Below are 13,026 nucleotides of genomic sequence, written 5' to 3' on the forward strand. Positions count from 1 at the left end.
ACCTTGGTTTCGATTTCCTGTCGTTATTTAAGCATTTGTAACAAAAAAAATAATCATCTTCGAGTTAAATATATCTGATGTAGCACCTGCTTCTGCTCTGCTTTACTGTCCTGTCGACAGCTGCAGTTAACAGCATTTAAAGCATAGCTAACACACACAGCTAAGAAAAGCCTGTGTTGGTTATTCCCTTAAAATAACACCATACTGGGAAAATCCCACAGAACCTCGATCCGACGGAGACCTGGGGAATTTGGAGGCCAAGGTCAACACCTTGCCCTCAAACCATCACCCTGCCTTCTTCCTGGTACCGTCTCTTCCTCAGGTAAGCAACGCACACTCACCCAGCCGTCTACGTGACTCATCCGACCACGCCACTTTCCTCCATCGCTCCACGGTTCAGTTCAGATGCTCACGTGCCCATTGTCTATGCAGATGCTACCTCACAGTGAGAAAAAGATGTCGGATTGCTTGCTGTGTTTTAGTCTTGTAGCATGTGCATCAGTGACCCTCCCCCAAATACCACTAACTAACTATCTTTTTAAACATGCTTTCCGAACAACAAATAAACGTGTTTTAGAAGACGCACCGTACACCTGGTTGGGTTTGGTGGGAAAACCTCGACTACACAAGCTAGCCGGGGAGAAAAAAAATAATAAATCATTATGCGAGATCTCGCAGTCTGATTAAAAGAGGCTTTATAATGGCAGCTACAGGTATAACGCATTACTTTATATTCACATATGTGCAAGATTACAGCACACTTTAATTGGCTATAAATGACAACTAATATAACTGCCAGTTTCTTAAACATCTAATGACACACGTGATGCAAACATCCGGGTTCACAGACAAAAAAAAAAAACCCCACTAGAAACTCACTCCTGTGGTATGTTATTGCTGCTCAGATTTGAGAACTTCATCACTGAGGAGACATGTCAATAAATAGATGAATAAATTGCTACAGACACCTCCCTGACAAATTAATCGAAACCAAATAGGGCTTTAGGCACAAACAATAAAATCGAGCCGATGCACTGATCCTACCACAAAGCATGTCCCGAGTGGGATTCTGTTTCATAACGCGACACTCTGTATTACTCTCACATCCAGAGTTAGTGTACGGCTTCGGCCTGAAGGAAGCGGTTTCAACGCCTGAACACAAGCCACTGTAGCTAATCGGAGCGTAGTCTTCAACTCCGATGCCAATCCAGCCAAACAAACCGCAGTCCTGGAGCTAATGCCACTGTATCTAATCCAACCACTGTCTACTGTTCAATTCTGGGGGTCAGTCCAACAATCTTGAATAAGTGCTTAAATCTCGAACACTGCATAAACCTCACAAACGTCAGGAACATGGTAGACTAGGCTTGAGAGGACTGGTGACGGCATCTTGATGGCGATCGAGTTGGACGATCTAACCGTCTGTCAGAAAATGTCTGCAGCTTTAAAGTCAACAAAAATAAACTGTTTTATCTCATAACACGCCCAACATACGCGGTGTTGTCTGACCTCGAAGCAATAATATAGAACTCTATAAGCATCTCTGCTGCTGTTCAACACACTTATGCACAGTTTATATCATGTACTTCAATTGTATAATGAGCTTAGTTACAGCTAATAACTCGTCTGGTTTATTTACAGTCTGACTGGGTAATCCATTATTAAAAGTGACTAAATGCTAATGTCTTGACTGTATCAGTCAAAATGCTGGGTCAGAGTGAAAGAAAGGACAAATCCGACCCTGTAAAACATCTAGGCTGACAGTCTACAGGGTTTATTGTAGCGCAACGCAACCATAAAATGACGTAAAGTAGGTCATTCAATAATAATAACACCAAGTTACCATAACGGCAGCAAGTAGCTCGCCGTTCAGCAAGGCATGCCATCATGTCGGCTGAGCGGAAAGATTGTATGCTGAAAGAGGAGGTAAGCAAAAGAGCTGAACTCTTCTACGCGACACACGATCCACGCCTTCCGTTTTGAATGTGTGAAGCGCTTCAGTTAAATATCGCTCATTTTAAATCGGACAAAACAAAGTTCACGTGCTTGCCCAAGCCCACGTCTTGGCTGCCTGGTTAAACGGGGGTCCATTATACTCATTTAAATCTAAAATTTGACAAGCTAATAACATGCACTGACACACATTATAGGAAATAAGCGACTATTTGAATCATTGTATGGCCAAAATAAGTTTTGAACTCGATTTGATCGCTCCCTGGTGATGCGGCACCGCAATCCCAGCCCCTCGACAAAGAAAGGTTGCAGGTCGAGTGGTTGTCTGACTATTCGAGTCTGGCCAGTGTTTTCCTTTTCACTCACTCAATTAAGTTTAAACGTGTGCTGTGCTCGCTTTTCATTTTACTCCACTGTATTTTTTCCCCCACTGTAACGGTCTTATCACTGTTCCCACGTCCTTACTCTCAATTCTGAAAATACTGTCTTCCATTTAACATTACTGCATCCATTCAAGCTAGTAAATATGCCTAGTAGAAATAAATGTGGGGTTTTTTCCCCCCTCTGGTTGATGGACAGATGTGACCACTATATTGGCAGCTTACTTGAACATTTTTAATCTGCCGAGCAACTGTGAATGGAAAAACTGATAACGATACCGGATACATTAATCTGCTTGCCCCGAGCACCTGGGCTACAGAGTTTCAGGATGGGGAAAAGAAAATGACTTCATGCCATCTCTCGTCACCATGAATAGCAAAAGTATCTTAGCTGTTTAGTGCCCAAGTCACAGTTTACCAGCATTTCCAATAGACAAGTGCTAACACTGTTCCCTTTTATAAAATCCTGTAAACTATTCGATCAGCTAAGACCTACTGGTGAACACACCTTCACTTTAACGTGATCTTCGCTCGGGTTTTACGTCATCAGCTTGCGTCTTCCTTTTCAGCCGATTTCTTCACAATATAGGACAAGCAGAAGAAGAGCGATACAAGCATATTCCACTTTAAACAAGGTCCAAAAATTAATTAAAAAAATTAATTTGTTAAAAAACAACAACAAAAAAAACAAAACAAAAAAAAACAAAAAAACAACCCCACAATTCAAGCGTTCGGGGGGGTCAGTCACCTTCTCTCTTGTAAACAGTCTCGTTCTGTAACGTCTTCCTCAGATAAGGAAAACAACAACGTCCTAATCTACATCAAAGCACGTAGCCATTTTGTCTCAACAGCCATTACTTTCTGTTTACTACCCCGCCCCTTTTGGTCATCTGACAGCTTACAAACACCAGGAAGCTTTGAATGAATTAAATACATCTATACATACACATTATGTTATATATATATATATATATATATATATATATATATATATATATATATATATATATATATATATATATATATATATATATATATATATATATATACACACACACACACATATACACACACACACACACTCTCTCTCTTCCTCTATCTACATCTGTCTATATATACACAGACAAATATACACACAAACAGGAATGTTCTGGCTTTCAGAGGCAGTGTTTACACCTGGCATTAACATGCGGATCAGGTAAACAGCTCAGAAGTGGCCAGCCGAGACGGACAGCCGTTCAATCCTGGCCTTTTCAAGTGTCTCGAATATGTCCACAATGTCCACTTGTGAGTAGAGAGGGTGGGCAAATCTGCCAAGAGCACCACGAGGTCACCTCCAAAACCGCCCGGACACTACCGGTCTAATATCAAGTCATAAAAGTGACGACTAATAAAAGTCTTGTCCCATTGGGGTTTATTTTTATTCATAGTTGCCCCCCATTTTGTTGAAGTATGTTCAACAACCACAAATAATAAAACGGCAGTCCTTACTTTCGTTTTCACGCCTTACTTTCATTAGTATGTTAACTGCAAACAGATCGCCCCTTTACACACGCAATGCTGCACCTACATGGCACGCTACACAACCCGAACCTCATCGCCGAGGTGTGAGCTGGTTGACTGTGGGACCATTTTTAGTATGCGTGTTAGCGTTTGATACTTACTAGTATTCTCAAAAATCAAGAACAGGTAGGTAGAACAGGGAAATATTGATGAAACGGAGCACAAAGCAGTCATAACTCTTGCTTTAAGTAACAGCTACTTTGTACTTAAACACCTCAACCAAAAAACCCAAACACTAGCCAGACACGAACACCTTCTTTTATGTGTGATGTGACGACATCTTACAGCCAAAACATTTGCCAACAACTTGAGTCCCACTCACAAGTTAGGCCTCCCTTATCATACCACAGCTACCAATCCGGGAGGGCGAAGGCTACCACGTGCTTCCTCAAAGACACACGAAGCCAGCTGGCTGCATCTTTTTGAACTGCTGCGTCTCACACTCGGAGGAGAGCGCTATCTATCCTCTTCTGCGTACATGAACTCTCAGACACACATGATTGGCTGGCGTGGCTGTGATTGACAGTGGTGAAAGAGTATGCCATCTATTCCTCCCTCACTGACAGCATGGCCAATTGTGTGTCCTAAGTGTCCCTGTATTGTAGCTCTACGCTGTGCTTCTAGAAAACGTTCAACAGAAAGATGATTCGGTCGCATTGATTTGTTGTTGCGTTCTTTCTGAGACCATAAAGTGTGTTCGACAGCTAGACGTTTGTATTAACACATGTATGACCCAGACCCGTTTGGAGCAACTTATAAGTTCATAATTTTAAGGGGGGCAGTGGTGGCTTAGCGGTTAAGGCTCTGGGTTACTGATTGGAAGTTCGGGGGTTCAAGCCCCAGCACTGCCAAGCTGCCACTGTTGGGTCCTTAAGCAAGGTCCTTAACCCTCTCCGCTCCAGGGGCGCTGTATCATGGCTGACCCTGCGCTCTGACCCCAACTTCCTAACATGCTGGGGTATGCAAAGAAAACGATTTCACTGTGCATATGTATATGTGACCAATAAAGACTCATTACATTTCAATCATGGAATATGAGAAACATTGTAGTTTTAAATTTTCAAAATCAGTAAAGTGAGCATGTAAAAAGCCACTCTCACACATCCATTTAAACACGTAAACCTGTCAAGTGTATACAGCACTCTGAACCCCTTTAACACAAAAACAACAACTGTTTACACTAGCAGCCACTCTGAAGCAGCTTTGTACATGAGGCATGAATTGGAAAAAACTGAGAAAAGGTGCACGCGTGCACACACACACACACACACACACACACACACAGGAAATGGAGGAAACCAACCTGTTTCTTCTCCGTCAATGTCTTTGGTGACAACAGCATCCAATTCGCTAAAATAAAAGAAAATGGAACAGAATTAAAACCAAGTTAACAGAACTGGTTCAACCGATGTATTTAAACCTAAACAAATTATTTCAAATGGAAAAAATAAAAACGGTGGTATAACCTGCAGTCTAAATCAACGGTCCCAAATGGCCAATAATACCGAGGTGCCCCATACGAGGTGTAACATAACGGCTTCCGCACCCTACAGTGTGCGCTACAAATCGAACAGGGAGCCATTTGGATGTCGGCCAACGGCTCCATTAATAGTTAGTCACTTTTTCCTGTTCTCGCTGCAAGCCTACACAACAGCGGGTGTGTTTTTAGCAGTTAATGTGAAACGTAAACACACACATCTCAAAATACTCATACAAACTACCAAGATTTCATTTAGCTCAATGCCAGTGTTGACAAGTAACTAACGTATCAGTGCAACAACTTCAGAGATCAATGAACCATTAAAAACCTTAAAAAAAAAAAAAAAAAAAAAAAAAAAAAAAAAAAAAAACACGGCAAAGCATGTGTATTGTGGGTTGCGTGTACCACTTGTTTTTTGTAGACGTGAGCAGTTTTATTTATGACATTAAGTAGTCATTTCTTGAGCTCCATGTTCATGTCATTTATCATTTCTACACGATCTGGAAGTGGTTTGTTTGCCATATCCACAGCGTTATATTTCTTTTTTTTACTTCTGTTATTATGTCCACACAAACCAACCACAAATCCCACTTCAATTCGAACCCAACAAATGGAATCGCAAATGTGAAAGGACCCTAATGCAAAAAAAACATATGGGAATAACCACCATGATGGTGCTGTGGTTTCAGTGGGTATGATCAGACAGATACTTCCTCAAAATGGTGCCTCAGCACAGCCAGTCTTTTTCCTCGTACATCAACGTGATTTTTTTTCCCCCGGAAAAGTCATTCTACCTACCTGAAGTCCTTTTCAGTTTTACACTGGGGGAAGAGCAGTAAAGTGACCATTACCAATTTTTATCTCCGGAATTTTAGTCCCATCGGAATCCATTACGACTTGTGCGTGCATGCATCTGTAACCATTAGGGCATATTTATTTTCTATAAAACGACCTGGAGAAAGAACCCAGGATATACATCCTGTCCGAACTGACACATTCGCAAAGATCCCATTAACTCCTGTTGGGACTTCCCTTCACGCAGAAACTAGGGATGAAACGGTTAACCGCTTTCACGATAAACCGCGATAAAATTCCCCGACGGTTAGTACGACCGTGTCTTATTTAATTATCATTAAAACCGTGCGTGATTATCAGGATTTGTAAAACCCGCGGTAAACGCCGTCCACACACGCACACACCCCCAGCATGAGTCCGACGCAGATGCAGCATGCAACCTTGGTGTTTTTATAAGCGAGAGAAGATGGCGGAAGGCAGCGACGGCGCTCGGGAGATTTTCCAACCTTCCGAGAGGACCGAATCTGAAGCGTGGTCATATTTTGGATTTTATCAAAATGCTGAAGGAAACTTAATAGAAGACGGTAACTCCGTCTGCATAGCTTGCCAGAAGAAAGTCGCTCCGAAAGGGGGCAACCCGTCCAATCTGCTGAATCATCTCCATGACAACCATCCATCACTTTATAATGAATGCCAGGTAAGTTTTCGCTCAATGCATGAGTTGGGGAAAAAATAGTTGGGACACAAAATATTGAATTGTGTTGAAATAATTTCTTCCCTTGTACATTTGTAATAAACGCAAGCTTCCGCGAAGAAAAGGCTCCTAGTAAATGCACGGCTTTGAGTCAAGACTAACGAACAAGTTCAAACAAGACAGTAACAAACAATTACGGGAACACGAATGCTTTAAACTTGTCATTTTAGTGTCAACACCTGCACATTGGATTTGTTTACATATGGTTGTATTATTTTGTATTATGCTGAACATGCACATTGCTTTACTTGTTTTTATATGCACAATTAGGGTTGTGTTCATTAAAACCTGCACCGGGGATACTTTTACCTCTCACGCCTACATCAACTTTAATGTTATGTTTATGCTGCTAAATTCATTTGTTGATTTTCAAGTACAAAACCCGTTGAAAGGACTTCAGTGTGTGTATCAGTACTTTTTGTAAATTTTCAGCACATTTGAACAAAATACTGTCATAATACTGATAATCGCGATACGAAATTTTCATACCATTACATCTCTAACTGAAACCGATTTAAATTTGAAATCTGAACACAGTTGTCAGAGAAGCGACGCTTTGGAAAGTTGTTGAGGTCCTAATGCAGGTATAGCATACATACGTACATGTTATGGTCATGTGACCACCCAATGATTAAGCACAACTTGAGCGATCACAAGCCCTACACACAAGTGTTAATTAAAAAGGTTAAATAAACCGTGTTAAAATTTGGTCTACGTTATACGCATGCTGGGGTGAATTCTGTCGCCTCGTGCCCAGCGTTGCCCGGACAGACTCTGGATCAGCCACGGCGTTCATCAGGATAAAGGGGTTACTGAAGATCAACATCATACGCGTTGGAATTGTTAGCATGAGGACCATGTGTACATCGTGAAGATGTTCATCTCTCTAACTAACGAATCAATCATTAGTATTAAAGACGTCCTCCAAAAACATTACTTAGGGTGCTTTCACGTGCAGTGTTTAGTCCTTTTGACCTGAACCCTGGCACGTTTCCCTCTTTGGTGCAGTTCAACCATCTCAGTTTTGAGACGTTAGTTTCTTTATTCGGTTGAGGACCTGCGTCACGTGGCGCTATACTGCCCTCCATTATTTACATTGATATCGCAGGATATGCAAAACGGCCATACTGCGCATGTGTAGTTAACAGCAAGTATAAATCAGCCTTAAGCCTAGTTCACACGACACAATTTTAAGCCCGATTTGCAAGTCGTCGACAAATCAGCGAGCAATCGGCATTCGATCGTTATGTGCAAACTACTCAATGACGCATCAAAGGGCCTATTTACACCTGGTCACTTCATGCATTTTCTCTTCATAGCTCTGATTTGTTAAAAACGGTTCCATTTACACTTGGCCACACTCAGCTAAATGGATATGAATCTGACCTATCCCCGCGCAAAATACAAAGACACATTTCAGCTGAACTGAAACGGCAGCCACTGTTATTTTGCTCAGTTTGGGTTTACGGATGCAGTCGAAAAGAAAACAAAAATGCTCGCTACAATGCTTACGCAACAAAAGGCAGCACTTATTACTTGCAGCATTTTCGCTGTCGGCAGTACTAAACTGTAAAACCCAGTGTGTGCCCCCCTGTCGCCGAGCGATCATGTAGTGTGAACACCACAACGACTTCAAGATTCCCGATTACAAGACAGCAAGTCGTGTAGTGTGAACAGCACAGCGATCTGCGTACACGCCGTTGAAAGTCGTGTAGTGTGAACTAGCCTTTAACATGTGTGAGAGCACCATTAAAGTACGTCAGGAAATCTTATCCAACAAAAATCAGACCAGACCGGGGATTTGATCTTTTTCGTTTCATTTTGGGGGGATTTTGTTGTGCATGCAAATAAGTGCAAAGTGAACAAAGATTTCTTAAGAAAATATTTTCTTTAATCCCACCGTACTGTGCGTCGATTAATACAGTCAATGATAAACAGCGATATTTTTAGACTAGGTTATCATACTATGAAAACCCAAATATTAACACACCAATGGCACTTTTCCACCACACGGTACGGCTCGACTCACTTTTTGGGGGTTTTCCACTGTGGATAGTACCCGGTACTTTTTTTTAGTACCACCTTGGTCGAGGTTCTGAGTGAGCCGATATTAAATGTGACCCAGGCACGGAGGGAGTAGAAAATTCTCCTTATCCAGTGCTTCTGTATTGTGCATGAATAAATGAGTCATTTAATACATATTTTGCGTACGGTAATATTCGATTAATTGAAAATTATGTATAACTTCTCATTACAGATAAAATTACAACAAAAGGTTTTCGTCTTAGATTTTTACATCTCGCTTTTTACAGATTTCCAAACAGGGGTTTATCGATGTCACTCCTGTCGCAACTGAATCTAACCTAGTCATATAGAGCGTTACGTACGTCCTAGAACGCCGTTATCTTACATCCTTAATAAGAGTCCGTGTTCAGTGAAGAGGAAAGGCTTTGGAACACGGCCTGATTGTGTATTTATACAGGGCTTCAATAATACAACATTATTCCTGTGTGAAGGCGAGTGGAAGACGGCCCAGACGTTAAGGCGGCACTAAACTGCAGTGGAAAAGCAAGCTCAGAAAAGTAAAGCGAGCCGAGTCGAACCGTGTGGCGGAAAAGTGTCTCATAGTGCTTTGCAATCATAGTTAGCTAATGAGCGAAACTTAACCCTAAATTGTTTTTTTTTTTTTTAAATAAAAGTCAAAAGACATATAGTCTTTACATTTACACTTCTGCAACAAGTAACTATTTAAAAAAAAAAACACTCAGGAAAAATCATTAACACGAAATCATCTAGATTTCAACGAGTCCTATTTAAAAACAAAAATAAATAAAAAGAAAAACACTAATAATAAATGTGTCACCTTTGAAATGACCCAACACAGTTGATAACTCCTCCACGGAGGTGAAATGGTAAAAGAGCCTTAATCAAACCCCTCCTCCCCTCCCGGCCGCGTCCCAAACCGCTCTCCAGCCCACTCAGTAGTGTGCAGCGACTATCGTGGTGTACACGAGTTTTGATTTGGACAGCGGCCCAACCTTTGATGATCAATCCAGCGAGCGCGTTATGCAAATATAATATGTAGACTTGTAGAGATATCAGAAAGAGTACTAGATAGGGTTTTACTCCGCCCTGTGTAGTGCACTTCACACACACACAGTTAGCCGGTTATCATAATAGTAGCAGCATTCTCCCCTCGATTACATCCGTTTAATTACGAGATGTATATATTTATTTCGAGTAAAAGTGTAAAGTCGGGTTAATGTTTATCGCTTTCTTGTGGCGATAGTTAGCAGGTCATGCTAGCTTTTTCCACTCGGACAGCTAAACTTCCCAAACAGCTTCTTAGTGTTAAATCCACGCTAACATTGTTCTAATCTGACACTGTGTGTATATATATATATATATATATATATATATATATATATATTTTAAGCAACAGCACGAAATCAACACAATTTTTTATTTATCAAAAGCCTAGGTCAAGTTAATACAGCGACGCGACTAGCTAATGCTAACTAAGAACATCAGCTGCTCAATTATATAATCGAATATCCAGACTATTTATTTAACATTACACCAACGTGGCAAAAAAAAGTTATTCAATAAATTATTACTGCTTTACCGAGTAGCATAACTGTTTTGTTATATAGATATATTTATATGTATTTTTTTTTTTTACAGCAATTCAATGCAGAGGTCGAATATGTATCCTTACTAGTCACGGCCAGCTTTTAAATAGAAAATAAATAGATGAACTTTTAGATACTCGGTAATACAAACTGCATTGTTGTAAAACTGAGGATTCTTTTTTTTTAAAAAAAAAAAAAAAAAAAAAAGGGGGAATATATTTAAATTGTAATTCACACAGAATTTCTGACTCGTTTCGAGCGAGCTAAACGAAAGCTGTGCTAATGCTAACCAAACGGCAGCTTGATGTTGCGCGTGCTGGAAGAAAAAAAAAGCTTCGATTTATTTTATGGCTTTGTTGTTGCTTCAAACTCCTGTAGACAATCGACTAAAACGGGTCTTAAACGCTACTAAACAATGATCAGTTTCATTAGGACACGCACGCACGCACGCACGCAGTATACAATCACCGGAATCGAAAGCTGGTTGGTAAAAGCCGAAAAAAAACATTTCGCAGATCTAAGCCGCTTTAATATGATGACGCTCGTGCGCATTTTACACGGCAAACCGCACGACGGAAAAAAACAACAAATCCATGAAATTGTAATGCAAAAACATAGCTCACCTCATAAAGTTTTAAAGTGCAGTAGAGCGCAAATGAAAGCAGATGATAAGGCTATATGAATGTAACGCTTTTGCAGAATCTAGGAGGGGAAACGTTTGTCCTGCTCAGCCGCCATTTCCTTCACTCGCATTGCATCTGTCTGTCACTAACCCGATCGCCGTCCCTCCCCCCGTTTCCCGAGCTGCAACACGCATGCGCACGACACCGACGCATGCGCAGTGCCTACGGCTTAGAAGAGCGGTGCAGCTAGGTTTGTGATTCTACCATTTCGCTATGTGATTGAAAACACAGAATGATAAGATTCGCCACTGATAATAAATAACAAAAATATTAACTAGGCATATTTTTGTTACTGATAAACACTTGAAATAACCAACAGACATTAAAGCGGTTCTAATTCTGATTTTAAAGACATAACTAACAACAATGTGGCATCACTCTTAGCATACTCACCTTCATGAGTGAAGTTTTCCAATAATACACTAAATAAATGTATGGAGTGATATTTGTTTCAGTAGGATTTATATTCATCTTCAGTACACACATTATCTTGGTCAGGGTCAAGCTGGATCCGGAGCTTATCCCAGGAACACTGGGTGTTGAAACAGGAATACGCCTTGAATGGGACACCAGTCCATGACACATCACAGGGCATCATGCACATACACATTCACTCTCTTTTACACCTAGGGGAAATGCCATATAGTATGTTTTTGATAGGTGGAACGAAAGCCATGCAGACACGAGGAGAACTCCACACAGACAGAGAGCAAGCCGAGCTCAGGATGAAACAAGGGACCTGGAACTGTGAGGCAGTGTACAATTGTATCCGTACAATCCAATTTATGTTTCACTACAAAAAAAAAACAAATTAAAATAACCAGATGTATAAAATTCAGATTTTGGCAACACAATTCTTTGCCCTCTCAGTGATTGGAGATAGCACTGTAACAACTTTGAATAAAAATGTGAAATGTGTTTGAATTTTGTACATCTTGTCATTTTAAAATGAATGTTGAATTCAGGTTCAAAGTGTTACATTGACAGTCAATATATACAAAGTAAGAATTCAATCTGATATTTCAAGCATCAAGTATAAAGATCCAGATTGGCACAGAAATCATTTCATAGCAATTCTTCAAAAAGAAAAAAGATACGAACAATCAACTTTGACTTGCTTTAGATTTACTCAGTGAGCCAAAAGATGCTTGGTGTCCATGTTTTGCTTCGTTGGTTTTGCGCTATAAATTCAACACAGCTTATAAGAATTTAATAAAGGCTTATAAGTGTCGATCAGTGTCAGGCTACCTGCATTAGTGTTACCTTTTTATCTGGCTCTGAGCTAGGCACACACGTGTTAGCAAGTGTGTTTTGCATTGAACTTTATAGTCATTATAAAATTGCTTAATTGCATAAAGAACTGTAGCTTTATTGGCTCTTCAGTTGCATGAACACACACACACACACACACACACACACACACACACACACACACAAGTGCAACATTAATAAGTGTTATCAATATATTGCCCTGACTTGGGTCAAGGTTACACAACTCTCATGTAGTCCATGTAGCTCTCATAACAATAAACAAGAAAACTAAAGCCCTCAAAAGGCTGTCATGTATAGTAATAAAAAAAATGTAAAAAACAGGAACAAAATAATAAAATATTAAAGAAAAATAGAAAATTTACATATTGCTACAAAGGGAAAAACAGGAAAGGGAGCAAACTAGCTGCAAAAAAAGAAGAAAGAAAAGGTAAAAGGAAAGGAAACAAAGAAAAAGAAAGTCACATGAAGATCAAAAGTAAATAAGAAATCAAAGTAATGCAAGTTTAGAAGAAAA

General features: G+C 40.2%; 1 protein-coding gene across 2 annotated transcripts in view; it reads right to left on the reverse strand.

The window, feature by feature from the left end:
• LOC108275204 (trinucleotide repeat containing adaptor 6A) overlaps positions 1–11,341 on the reverse strand; it is a 46,641-nt gene extending 35,300 nt beyond the window's left edge. For both annotated transcript variants that reach the window (XM_047151968.2, XM_053687833.1), the window contains exons 1-2: positions 11,181–11,341; positions 5,200–5,246 (exon numbers count right to left, since the gene is read on the reverse strand). The gene's annotated coding sequence lies outside the window, so the exon portion shown is untranslated. The remainder of the gene's footprint in view (positions 1–5,199; positions 5,247–11,180) is intronic.
• Between the last annotated feature and the right edge of the window lie 1,685 nt (positions 11,342–13,026).

The sequence above is a fragment of the Ictalurus punctatus genome, chromosome 2 (genome assembly GCF_001660625.3).
Source record: "Ictalurus punctatus breed USDA103 chromosome 2, Coco_2.0, whole genome shotgun sequence".
Classification (NCBI taxonomy): Eukaryota; Metazoa; Chordata; class Actinopteri; order Siluriformes; family Ictaluridae; genus Ictalurus; species Ictalurus punctatus.